This window comes from Pseudopipra pipra, chromosome 8, assembly GCF_036250125.1.
Source record: "Pseudopipra pipra isolate bDixPip1 chromosome 8, bDixPip1.hap1, whole genome shotgun sequence".
In the NCBI taxonomy this organism is placed as follows: domain Eukaryota; kingdom Metazoa; phylum Chordata; class Aves; order Passeriformes; family Pipridae; genus Pseudopipra; species Pseudopipra pipra.
The window spans coordinates 23,186,612-23,202,742 of record NC_087556.1 but is presented as its reverse complement, the minus strand read 5'-3'; positions in this window follow the sequence as shown (position 1 = coordinate 23,202,742).

Sequence of the window (16,131 nt, the reverse complement as noted above, 5' to 3'; positions counted from 1 at the left end):
CGGGGTGAGCTCCTCTTGAGGACCCTCCGACCGTCTCTTGGGCTCTGCTGGCTGGAGCCCTTGGCGCCCCGTGCCTCCCGGGCGTCTCGGGTCCACCTGCACCTCCCGCCATGGCCACGGGGGGGCAGTGCAAGATCCTCCACCGCCGCTCCCTGGCGTGGGCCGGGAACAGCGGCTGGAGCCCTTGGCCGGAGCTCGGGCAGGGCTCTGCTCTCTCCGAGGGCAGTGCGCCCCCTGCCATGTCTGCCTGTCCCTTTCGAGCCCGCTCCTTGGCTTTGCTCCAGCTTGCCAGGAGAGGGATGTCTGACATCTCTGGGTTTCTCCTGAGGGAGAGATGTTGGTGTGACTGCAGAGAGGTTACAGGCATCTGCAATGGGATGGTGCTTGGCAGAAGGGAATGGACAGTGATAGGGATGGATAGCTGATACCTGTCCAGGCTCTCCCAGTGCACTGCAGCTCATGGAGGGAGAAGGGTGATTGAAGGCAGCCCCCAAAGGCATGTGCTTGGGCCTACTGTCAAGCATCTTCCCTGCAGCTTGCCCAGAGCCAGCAGTACCAAGGCCCTGCATCCTGCTCGTGTGCTGGCAACGAGGGAAAAGCCATGCCTTGGGCTGCTCCTGGGTTGGGATAAGCTCGGGATCCCCTGCAGGTGGGGCTGAGCTGGCAGTGCTAACTGGGAGCCCTGAGATGGCACTGTGGATTCAGGACTGGGTCAGGCTTGGGCAGGGTGCAGTGGTGCCCATTTGGGCCCCCTCTCACACACCTGGGGTAGGGGAGCTTGCAGCTGCCCAGCTGGGCTCTGCAGAGATGGGAGTATGTGGAGGGAAGGGATAGGCAGGTGATGGACCCTTCACCAGGATTCCTCACAGTGCCTGGGGTGGGAGGGGGCTAGGCCCACTCCTCTAGTGGGAGAGCAGGAAAGGGAAAGGGGGCAGTAAACCCAGGGTGGGGTGTCCAGTGGTGTGATGCAGGATGGGGGGTTCAGCCAAGCTGATGCTACCACTTGGATTATGCTCAGGGCTCTGAGGCCCCTGGGGTTGTGCCTGGGGTGTGCTGCACCAGTCTTATGGTCTGGGATTAGCACAGGGGTTGGTGCACATCTGTGCCCTTGCTGCTTACCTGGATGGAGGAAGGTGCTCCTGCCTGCACACTGGGTGACTCATGCTGCTCCATAGCTCAGCCCAGGAAGGCCTCTGCAGTACCCAGGGATGTGGGGTGCAGTGAGGCTGTCTCCAGGTGACCCTGAGCGAGCTCCCACCCTGTCCTCTCCTGCTTGGCCCTGGACTTTGTACAAGGGAGGGTCCAAGGAGGCAGCTGCAGGCAAAGGTATGAGCAGGATGGTGGGGAGGTGGGCAGGGGGCTGTTAATGAATAATGCAGCTCTTCCCAGGGACATCAGCTTGGGAGGAGGGGGTGACAGCCAGGGCCTAGTGTGGACTTGTGAGGAGCATGTGTCCCCCTTTCTGGGAGTTCATGCAAAGCCCTGTGGCTGCAGCACACCTGTAGCCCCTCTCCTGCCCAGAGCAGTTGGGCCAGTGGTGGTGCTGACCAGCATCTTCCTGGTCTCACAGCTGCCACAGCAGTGCTGAGGCATGTGGATCCAAGCAAGCATTACAGGGAGAAGCCTGTAATGCAAAAACACCCTCAAGCTGTAGGCTGATTCTAGCCCGAGGAAGGGCTTGTGTGCCCTAGAGCTGGGCTTGTTTGTACAACAGCTTTAGGGGGTCTGAAAGTTTCTTTACAGCCTTTCCTCAAACCTGTGGTGTAGCTGTGGAGGCAGGCAGGAGCATCACAGCAAAGGCAGAGTTGGGCACAGGATGTATCTGCTTTCAGAGCACGCCCTTGACCCCTCGGGATGTGCTACCCCATGGACCTGAGGTGTGTGCACTCAGGCAGCCCCGTGAGCAGGCCATCCCCCCAAATATGTGTGTCACTGGCTGTGGTATGAACAAGGCTGTGTCCTTGCATTCCTGGGGCTGGGCTGCACATGGTCCTCTCTCTTTGCTTCTGAGAGTGAGGAAAGGCAGGGGGTGTGAAAGCGTTTTTGTTGCCAAAAGAATTAACACCCTGCTGTTGTGCCCTATAAATCTTCAAGTGTTAGAGGCTGACTTTATCCCTCCGTGTTACAGTTTAATGGTTTCCGTTAGCAATAACCTGGCTGTGTGTTCTGGGTTATTGATTTAAGGTCTGTTGTGGAGGGTGTGAGAGTTGCAGAAAGGTGTTTTCCTGCTACCCAGCCAGCAGCAAAGGCACTGTTGCAAAGAGGAGGCAGGAGTGCAGGAAGTGGTGCACAGCCAGCTCTCTGGAAACATGGGTGCTGGCGGGAGCTGTCTGGAGAGTACTGGGGACAATGGCAAGGTGCAGCACTTGGAGCACATCTCTCGGTTGCCCCAGCAGCCAGCAGACCGTAGCTGCCATGGTAGCACCCCCTGAGTTCTAAGAGAGATGGGACATGCTTGCCTTTGGCACTTGTTGGAGTTGCTGCCTGCACAGGTGGCCCCTGGCTCGATGGCAGGCAGCTCCATGTGCCTCCCGGTGCCAGGCAGAGCACCCTGCTGCACTGCAGACAGCCCAGTTTGGTAGTTTGGACCTGGAGGTCCCAAGGCACAGCCATGTCTCAGCTCTCCTCTGTGCACACTGAGAGGTAAGTCCTGCTGGTGGCCACACCACTGGCCCAGAATAGTCCCACTCACCTTGCAAATGCCCTTTGGAAGAGACTGGTGCAGCTCAAGCACAGCCTTTGCCCAGCTGGTAGCAGCAGTACCTGTGGGGGTTTCCTAGGCCAGAGGCAAGCCAGAGATGAGGAGCAGAGCTGGGGTTTCATAGGAACTCCAGCTCCTGGGAGGAGTCTCTTGAAAACAAATCCACTTCACCCAAGGCACATGGTGTGTGTAGGCCAACCTTCCTTCTATAAGCAGCAGCATCCTTCGTTGCCCACATGCGAGGCTCTGCCCAGAGCTGCAGCAGCCTGTGACTGGAGACTACACAGAGGGTGTTTTCTGAGAGGTCACTAAGAAGAGCTGGGATTTTCACTCTGCTTCTCTTCAAGGCACTCTCAGCCTTTCCCCTTCAGTTCTTGCTGCAGACTCCAACCTCCTGCAGTTGTCCCTCCCTGCCATCTACACTTTTCTGCTGGAACAAAATTCTGACGTATTGATGCCGATTTCACACCTTCCTTCTTCCTTTCCCTTTTCATTCCCTATTGCATTAGTATGTCCTGAATGTGATGTCCAGGCTAGAAAGCAGCTAAAAGGGCATCCAGATTGGTCTTTCATAGTGGGTAAAACCTGGAAGATGAGGGGCCTGTGTTCTGTGCATAAGCTGGTTTGGACCCCATGTGCAAGAGGCAGTGGGGCAGCAGGAGAGTCTGGCAGCAGCACTCCTTGTGCATCTCTGCCTGGGGCTGAAGGCTGCATGGCCCTTGTCCCCATTTTTTCACAGAACTCAACATTTCCCCAGCAACAGCAGAGTCCCTTATCCTAAGGAAAGGTTATTCTGGGACCTTGGAGTTGGATGCTGTCAGGTGCGAATCACCCACATTGCCGTGAGGTGGGTGTGCTTTTCCACACTTATGGTGTTCACCCTTAAGATGTTCAGCATACTCATCCTGAAAGCTGACAGGGACCCCTGTGGGGAAAGGTGCCAGGCAAGAACCTGGCTCTGCAATGGTCCTCGTTCTTGGCACCCATTCCCTTCCTTGGAGCCAGCAGTCCTTGAGATTCAGACTGACTCAGCACACCTGAGAGCTCAGAGCTCCTGACCCAAAGCAGAGGCTGCTGCTGTGGCATGTCTGTGCCTCCCCAGTCTGGATTCTCTCACAGGGGTACCCAGCTTCAGGGTGCCTGCTGAGAGTGGCCATGGCAGTTTGGTGCTGGGATTGCTGAAAAGCTGGGCTCAGAGGAGCCCGCAGAGCCGGGAGAGGTGCTCATCCCCCTAAGGCATACAGCACCTTCAGGTTTGGAGCTCCCTCACTCCCACCACACCTTCTCTGCTCTCTTACACACCCCTCATCCCAAATCCCCACCTGCCTGAAAGCAAGCCCTACAGGCCAGACAGTTGTGTGTCCTTTAAATCTGTGCTTGTACAGCTGAGAGCGTGTGTTAATGCCTATGTTCCCTCTCACAGCTGCTGTTGCTGTTACCATGTGTGCTTGTGTTCACACTGGGGCAGTCCTCCAGGGTCACCCTGTAGTCCGGGGTCCTCCAGCTGTGAGTAAACATGCAATGAAGGTCCTGCTGGTGCCTCTAGACTGGACACTTGCTTCACTCACCCCAAAACCAGGTGCTGCAAATGCTTCCAGACTTCTCTCAGCAAAAAAAGCTGCAGCTGTAACAAGGCACTGGAAGCAAGCAAGGAGATTAAGGGACCATCAGTCTTCAGCCTGGCGACAGCAGAGAATTTATGAAAAAAATTATGTAGGATCTAGAAAATAGATGTGCACTTGGAGAAATAAAAACTCAAAACAAAAGAAAACAAAAAGGCCCCAACCAAATCCACACAAAAAATGCAACCACAGTTTTTCTGTCAATCCAGGAAAATTCCATCCTGACCCTAATCTGGCAATAGCATTAAGCCTAATGTGTGAGCAGACCTCTGGGACTGTAATGCTGGGAGCACCGATGCATCAGGCCCAGAGCTTGTATTTAGTGCTCCAGAAGAAGGAAAACCTCAGTACCTTTAGAAGCAAGTTAAGAAGAAAACTGGTTATTCTTCATGATCACAGTGACCAGCAGAAACCTGAAAGCCTGAAGTGAAGCAGCACCTGTTCCAAATAACCTTAGCACTGCTGACTCCTTTGCCAGACAGCAGCTCTGTCCCAGGCTGAACTGTCCATTTCCAGGCCTCCTTCACTTAGAAAATAATGAAGGGAGTTCTATCAAACTGTATGTTAAATTGATCTTCTGCCTCATTACCATTTTTGGAAGGCTGCTCCAGAACATCAATCTTAGCAGGGGTATAAACTCTCAAATTCACCATCTAAGCTTAATATATTTTTTTTTCATTATTGTACATCTTACATATTTTCTTAACACTTTTAATTTTCTTCTAGTGGTTTTTCAGAAATACATTTGTCTCCTCTCAGCCTCTGTCTGTCCAGAACAAGCCAAACTCTTTTAGCAGATTCTTAATCAGTTTGTGCTTGTTTGCCTGAGTATCCAAATAGTTTTTCTCTGTGCAGTGGAAATTTATCCTTCCTGGATGCAGAGCTGCAAGGATATTCTGGAGGAAGTCTTACAGCGCCTTGCGCAATGGCAATAATGTTTCTGTCTCTGCTAAAAATAACTTGTCTGATGCATCCTAGGATCATGCCATTCCTTTTTCACAGAAGCATCATGCTGCTGCTTCATATTCATCCTTCAGCGCTGTAAGATCTTTTTATTCCTTCAGAGCCTACATTTCATCAGTTTATAGCAAATGTCCTTGCTGCTGGGCCCCAAGTATTTAATTTGCCCTTTCTGCCATTAAATTTCACCCTACTTCTCTCATCCCTTGACAAGGTCAAGGTCCCCTTCTTCCTCTATGAGGAACTACTACTCTCAGCACTTGCAATCACTCTAAACCCTGTGCTGCCTCTGCATTTTGGAAGCTTGCACTTGGCTCCTCTGAAATTACCAATGGATATACTAGCTTGAGTTTATTCTCAGGATACGTGGTTAATATCTGTACCACAGCCTGGTCATGCTCATGTCTGATGCAGCCTGGGAAGTATCTCCTGTATCTCCTTACCAACCTTGGGGCTCACCTTCACTTTTAGCAGCTGTTTTTTCTTGGTTTGTAGCGCATCATCCTTAACTCTGAATTGAGTGCCTTAGTCTAAGAAACTGGCAGCCTCATGTAAGGATGATTTCTATTGTGCTTTTCCTGTTTTGTTAGGTATCTCATCGCTTCCTGTGTTCCCCTAATCACCTTCACTGAAACAGAGTTAAACCCACTTCTGGGATTTGGCTGCAGCTGTCTTGTGTCTCCTCTCTTCCCACACCTCTCCTCATATCTCTGCCTGCGCTAGGTGTCTGTTCTTCCCTGAAGGTCTGATCCCTGACTGATGGAGCAGGCTCACCATCCACCGAACCTGTGTCTGAAATGATGTTGTGTTTTATGTTACACTGAATTGATAAGGAAGTTTGCTTTCTGTCTTGTCAGATGATACCTGAGTGCTGCTATTATGGTGCTGTTTACCGCCTGTCATTCACTGTGAAATTAAAGATTCCTGTAACTGCACGATTCCTACTCTTCATTCTTCTTGTAGCCTTGAAGACAGCACAGTTTATTCTCAAGGCTACATCAGGTGTGTCTGCTGCCAGCCCCGGAGAACATCTGTTCAGGGCCCTTTCTACCACCCTTTCACACACCTCCTCAGGACATGTCTTAACCATGCCATCCCCTTTTATGTCCTTACAATGACCTGATTTACTAGCAGTGCTTCACAACTTCCTGCTCTCCTCCTACTGACCAGGTTCTCCCAGTCAGTTTCCGCTCTTGCTTATCTCTGTGGCATCATTCCAGGCGGCACGCTCTGCCTACACCAAGCATTCCCACGAGAGCTGCAATGCACCATCCTCTGGCTCAACACCTTTCCAGCATGCCAAGATTCTGGCTTGCCTGATGTGACCACAGCAAATAGCAAAACTTGTGGAGAAGGCCAAAAAATCAGTGGCCGCAGGCTGTCATAAAATCTTAGAAGGAGAAGAACTTGTACCAGGAATGGATGAGGGAGATAAAGGACATAGTATTTCTAGTTTAACCTCAAAAGATTCTGGTTAGGTGATGACAGAGCCTTAGGAGATAACACTACTAGGACAAATGGATTTAACACCCCAAGCTTAATGCAAGGGAGAGCCAGAAGCCCACGTGAAAGCATTAAGCAAGGTAAATTGAGTGAGGCTGGTAGGCTTAGTCAATGGGTGAGTTACAAGGTTGTGAAATCATGTACGATATCAATATTGTGTACAAGCTCTGTTCCCAGGTGAACTGGTGAGTATTAGAAACTGCATCTTCAAATAGCTTATTTTTAGATCCAGGAAGTATGTAGAGGAGCAGCAGAAAATACACTTTCTCAGTTACCTAGAGACAGTTGGAGCTTGTCCCTAAATAAAGCAGCTCTCCTTCAAGCACCTGGGGGCAAAGGGATTCCTGAATACCACTTGCTCACTAGAGCAATGCTGCACAAGCTCAGGAAACGGGGCTTTGCCAGCTCCACCCTTGCAGTCTGGGGTGGACGTGCATGACAGAGTCATTAAAATAGCCTGATAAGGCTAAAGAGCACTGTGTCTATAGCCCATCAAAAGTCTTGCAAAGTGCACGTGGGACGTTGACAATGTGGTGCAATGAAAATGTGCAGACTGGACAATGTCTGTGTATCAGAAATTCCAAGACCTAGGATTGCACTTAGCTTATAGTCAAAGCACTTAATTTGTTACAAAAATGCACATTAAGTGTATACGAGATGATCATAATGTTTGAGGAAACAACTGGTACAACACATGAGGAACTATTTCAGGCTAAATTTGTGGTTTTATAGGCTTTGAAGCCTGGCTAAGGGACAGTTAGGCACCACTACGGTCCATTTTCACCAGTGGACAAGAGTGAGTGTTATCTACAATCTCGCGTGAGTGAAGAGACCTGCAGGATGTATTTGCTCATGAACTGTAGCTGCCACTGGAGGAAAATGAATAAGTCAGACTCCTCCGGATGCTGGTGGAGGCAGACTCCAGAGAAGGCAGTGCTATTAATGGCCTGGATAAAAGGAATAGGTCAGAGCAGGACAGGATCTCTGGAGTGCCATTAGCAACCAGGGAAAGAGGGGACAGCAGCCAACACCACACTGCTATGGACAGCTGTTCTCCTAATCCCCATCTCTATCAACATCTCTAAACATCTCCATAAGAGAGCAAGGTTGGTGAATCAGTAACCCCTCCCAGATCCACAAGCTGGGCTCAGTTTTGTCTTTGTTGTCTCTCTCTCCTGGTGCTTTGACTAGTGGCTAATTCCTCAGACCTCAGTGCTTCCCATTTGACTATTCACTTCAGAGCCATCTATTAACAAAATGTCTGTAAGTTAACAGGGCCTGAAATCTGGTCTGGAACCCTCAGTCACCACCTTATTATTTCAGCAATATTTCCTTCAGCCTGCTGGGAGCCACATGATGGAGTGAGGCAATTACAAGGCTGGACCCAAACTTCAGTAGAACTTTTACATGTACCTATTCCTTTAAAAATGCAGCTGCCTGGGAGGTAGTGCAGGATACTCAGGGCCAAGCAAAAAAAGTTTGGATGTGCACAGCTGTGTTTGATGACAGTAGCCTCTAGTCAAGGTCATTTTTCTGCACTGTGCTTCCCTTAAAGCTCGCTGTTGGGTCCCTGAGTCCCTGTGGGCTTCTCCCTACTGTGTAAAACATGTTTTTATTAGTAATCTTCATGTTTTTAGAAAGTTGCTCTTCAAAACCAAATGTGGCTGGATTAAATGTGTTGGGTTGTAGGGGTTTATTACTTATTTATTGAACTTGGCAGAATTGAACTGTTCCAGACTTCATTTTTTTATTATTTTTGGGTTTTAGAATACTTTGAGTGATAGCATATTTAAAGCTTTAAATGCAGGGTCTCAATGTCATTGCAAGCAATTTGTCCTTTCATTAGCTACTTAAAAATTCTTAATTACACTCCTGACTTTTATAATTATTCCCTTTGGAAGGAGAATATGCTCATCTCCCTTCTAAGTTACATTGCACTGCAGTGTACTTTTTTTGTTGCTTTTTCCTCTCTTGCAGTAATATTTGAGTACATTGTGTTTGTAACAACAAGGTGACTGTTCACTATTACATTTCAAACTCCCTCCTGTGTACTACTTGTGACTAAATCAAGAGTTCATCCTCCACTTGGCTCCTCTGAGTGGTCATTCTAAGAACAATCCATTTATGAGGGCTAAAAATACAGTCTCTGCATCATTCTTTGACATGGTATTTACCCAGACTATATGGGGGCAATTAATGTCTCCCATTGTCATTATGTTTTCTCCCCTGACAACCTCTTAAAGTCCTTCGGCTGTTTTTTTCATTCCACTGTCCTAATCATGTTCAGTATCACTCACATGTCAATGCAAAACTGTTCTCTAGTAGTTTAAACAACATCCCAGGTGCACTTACCTCCCCTTTTTTCTTTTATTTTTTCCTCTTTTTTTTTTTTTTTCTTTTTTTCTTTTCTTTCTGGAACCTGGACAAATACTGTGCTAGTAAACTGAATCATCTTCTGTGGCTTCACATCTTGAACTGCTTCTCTGGAAATCGTCTTGCTACTGAAACGAGACAAGATCTTACATTGGCTTGGGGTTTGTTGCTGTTTTTGTTGTTGTTGTTTTTTAAAACAAAATTCACATGTGTCTAACTCTGGGCTTTGCTCTATGAAAATGTCTTTCTTCACCAGCTCCTTATTCAGTTTGCTGAATGTACAGTTGTAACCTGAAAGAAAACTTTTGTCACCTTGGAGAAGGGCAGATATTTTTTCTACCTGCATGTGCTCCCTCCCATCTTCTATAATGGCAAGAAGCATTTTATAGTCATTGCTGGTTAAGGTCAGCTTACTGTGTATAAAGACAGTAAGTTTTTTATACCCATACTGGGAGTTCTCCCAAGGGTGATGGGTATGATAATCATTCCCTAATTTCCTCAATCTCCATTCAGAAACTGGCGTGTTTCCCTCTTTTCACTTCTTGATTACCAGAGCCAGCTTAAGCAGAATATTGTACACTGCATAAAATAATTCAGTGGTTTCATATCTAAAGGGCTTTAAAGTTCTCTGGCAAGTGCCTTCATGATTAGACACTTGTCACTGAGCCTCCAGCACCTCTCTCACACCTTCACAGGGACCACAAACACATTTAACATTGAGCAGAGTTTTGAGCATGGCTGTGAGTGTGGGACACCAACATCTGAAGCCATTCTTGAGAGCTGCCTTTATTCTTGTAGTACATCAGGTTTGGGGCTTTTTTGTGAGTAACTCAGAGTTTTCAAATTCTTTGCACCCTTCATTTTGTGGACACTGCACACGTCAGGTTGCTGGAAGGCTTGTAAGGTGCAACTGCTTGTTCCTCTTGTTTCTCTCTGAGGACGCACCAAACTTTCAATGAGTTATCTGCATGCTTGGGTGAGTTAACATGTTGTTGTTTCCTCTTTCCATAGCATTCCTAGTTTTGACCAAGCTCCTTAATGACACCCACGAAGACCTTGTTGTCTGCTAATCACTCTGCTAAGAGCTTTGGAACTATATTGAGATTTACCACCATTCTTGCAAATTTTGTAGAATCAGACCGAAGCTGATTAAATTCCTCTGAATTTCCTGACAGTCAGCAGTGGCACAGAGAAAACACACCTGACCCTCTCCCCTCAAGTGGAGGAAAAGTGGAACTCAGCAGTTACCTGTTCCTTCAGCAGCAAAATGGCTCATCCATCACACACATGTGTGACCAATTGTGCTGCCTTGTGTGCATGTGTCACGCAGAGGAGATATGCTTCGTGTGTGCCAGGGACAGTGGCACTGGAGTAAAGCACACAGAGCTGAATCAAATCTGCTTTTTTCTGGATCGTCGTGGGTGCCAGACGCAGCCCCAGCAACAGCCTAAGATAAAGATATCTCACAAACTTGTTTTGCTTTGCTAAGGGCAGTTGCAAAGCCCCGTGGACACATCCAGGGTAGAAAAATACTCAGTGTTGTATTCATCACTGACTCTCATATTGAGGGTTTTGGATGCTTTTATTTGGATTTGGAGGGTATCTGTGTGTAAATGAAGGGCTTTATTATCTGCCTACAATATCTCCATTCTTGATTTTTTCTTTATTTTTAAACCCATCCTGAGACTTTTGAAGGTATTGCATTATATACTTTGAGCCTGCGATAAAGACAAAAGAACTACCTCAAGCTGAACTTGCTGCAGACAGCTTGGCTGTTCCAGCTCTACCCCAGTTTCAGGTGAACGTTTCCTCATCCTCTCAAAACAGTTACAAGTTGACCTAGTGTTCACCTTGCTGCATCATCCTTCCTTTTATTACAAAGATGATCTTTTCTAGTACATTTATTCAACCCTTCAGCTTTCCTGTTCCTTTAATGGGGATAAACTCCCTCCTGTAAGCCCTGGATTATTCCTGTCCACCTTACAAGTCTACTGCTTTCTATTTACATTAATATTACAATTTCTGACAACACATTGTCTTGTGGACTGAAATCCATCCTAAACTTAATGAATATCTCTGTGCTTTCAGGCTGATAGTCTGTCCATCTCTAGTGAAGCTGCTATTGCATGTGAGAGTTAAACTCTCTGAAAAAGGGATCTAATTACTCCCCTCTTCATCTGTCCTGCACTCACTCCACAGTGCTTCTCAGGCTCTTGCCCAGCAGTGTAAATCATGATGTGTTCCTTCCACTATCTGTGAATCATGGTGTGTGTCACTCCGTGCTGTCCTCAACTGCCTCTTGTCTGTCAGTCTCATCTCTTGCAGGATGTACAGTTGTATCCGCTGTGTCAAAACATGGCCCACAAACTTTGCTTGGATGGAGTGACTTTTGTTGCTCAGCAAGTGCTGCTTATTTTGTCGAAGGTTAATTTTGTGTCTCTTCCCGTTGACTCAGGTAGACTTTCCAAACTGCAGTGTTGTCTCCTTGGTCTGTGATCAGTCACGGCCTTCTCTATGATGTCGCTTTCCTTTTCTTCATTACAAAAAAGAAAAAAAATCTACCTTGTTAGGTTTTATTTCAGTGTAGGCTCACACACATCTGTATGAGCTCCTCCCTGCAATGGGCATGGCACAAGAATTTGGTCTTGGCTTGCATTATTTTAACTTCGTAATCCAGTTTGCTGCAGGGAACAATCCTGTCCTGGCGAGAAAACTGAGACGATAGTATCTCTCTCTCTCGTTACTATAAATCATTTAACAAAGGCAATATATTGGAATTGAGACATTCCTCAGAAGAAGGCATGTTTCTCCTTAACCTTCAGTGAAGTTTTATTTGTTGCTCTACTTGACAGGACATAGTCTGCTTTTGGTTCTGCTTGGCTGGGGCTCCCCAGAGGACTAAGTCACTCACTTCTTCATTGAAAAGCTCACGGTGTATGGGTAGAAGGTAGAGTTTGTGTAATACGGTAAATACACTTTGCTGACGATGGGCAGAGGGTTACAAAATTGAATTTGTGCCTTTTTCTCGCTTGTCTTTGTTCCTACTTGTGATTCGGTGCTTTCTTCCTGAGGCTGTGGTACCTCAATTTTCCACTGGGCAGACTTCTTTCCCACTTTCCCCGCTTCCCACACCGCCTCTCCACAGCAGTAGCTCTGCCTAATCTGGGCTCTCCCTCTAGTACCTGACTAGTTACCCCAGGGAGGAGTCCTGACCTCCCTGTCTGGGGCCCATGACAAAGGCTGACTGAAGCCAGGGGAAGCTGCAACACGTCCATGGGCTGTTTTGTACCCTGTCTCCGATGGGTCCCTCGCTGACCTGTAGGTTTGCATGCCCTTTGGCAGCATGCTGCTGCCTGGAGCAGATCAACAGAAAAGGGTTTTGCTGGCATATCCACTTAAGTCAGAGGATAGTCTGAGGCTGCTTGTGCAAGTCTCACTTCACTGCACTGGTCCATTTCACGTGCTGAGGGAGGAGGTACCATGTTCAGAATGGGGTTGCCTGGAGAAGCAGCCACACAGGAACCAGTCTCTGGCAAATCAGCAATTTATAGTTCATCCCCTTCTCCCATTCCTGCTGCAGAACCAGAGAGACAGGCAGTTTATGGGGCAAGGGGTAAATCAAGCTTCCACTGAATCCCATAAAGGCCATGAGATTCTATGGGATCATTTTTAACTCTCACTACTTCCCTGCCTCTGGCATCTCTGAGGCTGTAATAATATTGGTGATGCAAGACCGTGTGAGAAGACAGGTTTCTGCTCTAATGTCTTTCTGAGTATTTTCTGTTCTTATGGTGAAACGGATGTGGGAGAGACTTGCTGTAGGATCTGCCTTGAAAGTCTTACCTCTGAGATGTCAGGCCCTGCTCGGTGTAAAATGAAATTGTCTGCAGCTCATTAACATCAAAGTGTTTTCTCAACTGGTCTGGGCGGCTTGGTGGTAACTAGCAGATGGACCAGAGAACAGCTATGCTCTCCACTAAGCTTTGCCTGCAAACAATTAACATCAAAGGGGAGCCACTGTGAAACAGGGAGACAACAACACTGCCACTGCAGCAAGTCTCATGGCTCGTGGGGAAGGGGGGGAGCCAAAGCTAGAAGGTTTGTGCTGAGATGTTTGTGGGAGCGAGCAGAGGAATGGCTGCTGGGGCCTGCTGATGGTGCTGGCCAGGAAAATGGTGGATCCACTTTGGCTTGAACAAAACTATCCGATGGTGTTGGTGGCAGCATGGTGCAAGCTCTGGTGTATCAGACCCAATCTAGCCTAACTCTGGGATCAAGTCAGATCTGCCCATAGCCTTGGTAGGTTTGTGATTGCTCACTCAGCTGTCACTCTTGATGTGTCTCCTGAGGCCAGTCCCACTGTTCATTATACCCTTTTTCTCCACTCCTCTGAACACAAAAGTTTTAGCATGTGATTCCAGATGTTGCTACCCTTTCATAAAGTGGACCTTGGCCCTCTATTTGCACCTCCCCACAGGAGGTTCATGGAATTAAACTTTCTGCTGCTTTATGTACTGGATCCTCTGGCTCATGCTTTCCTCATCTTCTTCCTCTCTGCTTTGGCAGAAGGTAAGAAGTCCAAATTGTTTGTATTTGTTGTGATTAGCCCAGAGGGGTGGGCAGCAGGGTTTGGAAAATGAATTAATTCTTATATGGGTCCCAGTCAGAAATTAGAAGCTTTTTGGTAGGTGCAGCACCAGCACAGGATAGAACTGTGGGGCTATCTCAAAGAGTTTGCTATGTAAATATAAATCTAGGAACAGAGGATTGCAAAAAAAGAGAAAAACAAAACTGGAACTCTCTATTAATTAGTGCTGGGGGTCAAGATTAGAGACAGTATAATCAGAGGGAGATGTGCCAGACAGCACGTGCTTCCTTCCTGCTGGCTCTGCGTGGGAGTGCCAGCTCCAGCCATAGGGCAGATGAGAGAGTGGCAGGGCACAACCAGAACAGTTAAAGTCACCAAGGCTCATGAATCAAAGCTGTAGGAGGTGACTTTCAGGCAAGGTTCTTTCTCCAGAGGGCAGGCATGCTTAGTGGAAAGGCACATGTAACGCTGTTCAGGCTTGCTCAGGAAAAGAATGTTCAGAACCGATCTGGTGTGCTGAAGGACAGCTGATACTGCCTGGGCAATAGCCAAACTGCCACAGAAGGACAAACTATGAAACTTGTCCATCCTAGAAAAAGGAGGGCCACGTGGAGGCTGTGCACAGAATTGTGTTAGTGGAATGCTGAGGATTAAAGATGCTTAAAAGACCACTACAGCGCTGCCTAGGTGTGAGTGCATTGAGGAGCATGGGCTGCTGGTATGTTAGGAGTGGGTCTGCAGCCAATAGGGAAGGGAAATTTGGGAGAGGCCTCCAGAAAGTAGTTAATGGTAGCAAGAAACCAAACTTGCTCTGAAATGGAGATTGATAAATTCAAGATTGACATTATGTGACCCAATTGCCTCTCATAGCAGGGATGCAAACCAAGAGCAGAGGAAAGAAGGAGATAGTAACAGCCTGATGGCAAAAAGCCCTGCTGCCAGCAAGCTCCCCATCCCCAAATTTATTTTGTGGGCATCAGAGCAAGAGAAGAATCTTGCAAAGGATAATCTGCAAGAAGGCTCTTGTGAAGATCACAGTGGGCATGCACTAGTCCTGGTGCATCTGGACTGATGAGATGCAAGGTCAGCACCCATGAGCCTCTCTAGCAGCATGTCCACTCATTGTTCTTGCTGCCATGCAGACTGCAGACAGAAGTTCTCCGTTGGAGTTTAAAGCATTCACACTGCCATCACTTTGTTTAGATTATTTAGCTCCCAGGAAAGAAGTACTTCTGTGATTAGTGCAGTTCCTAACAGACATGAATTCAGGTGCTAGCGAGAAACATGCCTGGACTTTGAACGGAAGGAAGATTCCCCGCTTCTGGATATCAAGACATATAGTCTCCAATGTCTCATCACACTGAAAAAGAGGTGGAACAAAGACCAGGACACTGCCAACAATTGGAATGAATTGCAGCTAGGGGATCATTCCTCAGCGGAGGTGCCCAAAGGGTTTTCCCACTCTTTGTGACATAGAAATTCGCCATAGGTCATGCTTTCCTTCTTTCCATTGCTAAGAGTTTTCAGTTTAGGACCTGAATTCCCTAAACCTGTCTGCTCTGCTCATGAAAACAAGCTTCACATTGCCCTCTTCACATGGAAGCTTCATCTTGAAATGGGCTTTTGCCTCTTGCTACTCTGGATGCTGTCTGCTCTGGGATGTTCCACCTCCTACAGTGAGAAACCATCCTCTGATTTCCTCCATAAGAGTATTAAGAGTCAATTAATAATCTGTCCCTATGGTACCACTGGGTTTCAGATAGCTCTGTCCACTGTTTCCCTGCTGAAGCTTTCCTGATAGATTGGCAGAGCAATCACACCTCAGTTTTGCATTCCTTTTGCTGGACTAGCCAAACTGAGCTGTCCTGAGCTCATTTTGTAGGGCAGGCTAATTGCTCTCCTACCTGCCTGCATCAAGTGGGTCTTGGAGTTTCCTTTGAATAGGACAGCTGGCTTACTGCAGCTGCAACTGCACCTGAGCAGCAGCTCCACGGGAAATACCTTGTCTGGGACATCCTGCTACCACACATGCATACAGCCAGCTTTGAGCTCTGTGCCTTTCCAGCTCCCTCATTCTGTGTGGCTGGGCAAGGTGAGGATAATGGATCCAGTGGTTACAGTGGGGGAACAAAGGCCAAGACCCATGGGCTTCATCTCTGGCCTTACAGCAAGGTTAGGAGTAGGACATTTCACTTTCCAAGCCCATCCACTGAGCTTGCAAGAAGCTGGTGCTCATGTTCTCCTCCTGCCTTCCCTTCAGCCTTGTGCTGACCGCTTTCTGTCAGAACCTTACAACATCTGAGCTCACCAGGAGGGAGGGCTTTGTGCTTGTGGTGCAAGGCTGAAGTACAGGAGGTGGCTGAGTCATGAAGCTGCCACTGTGG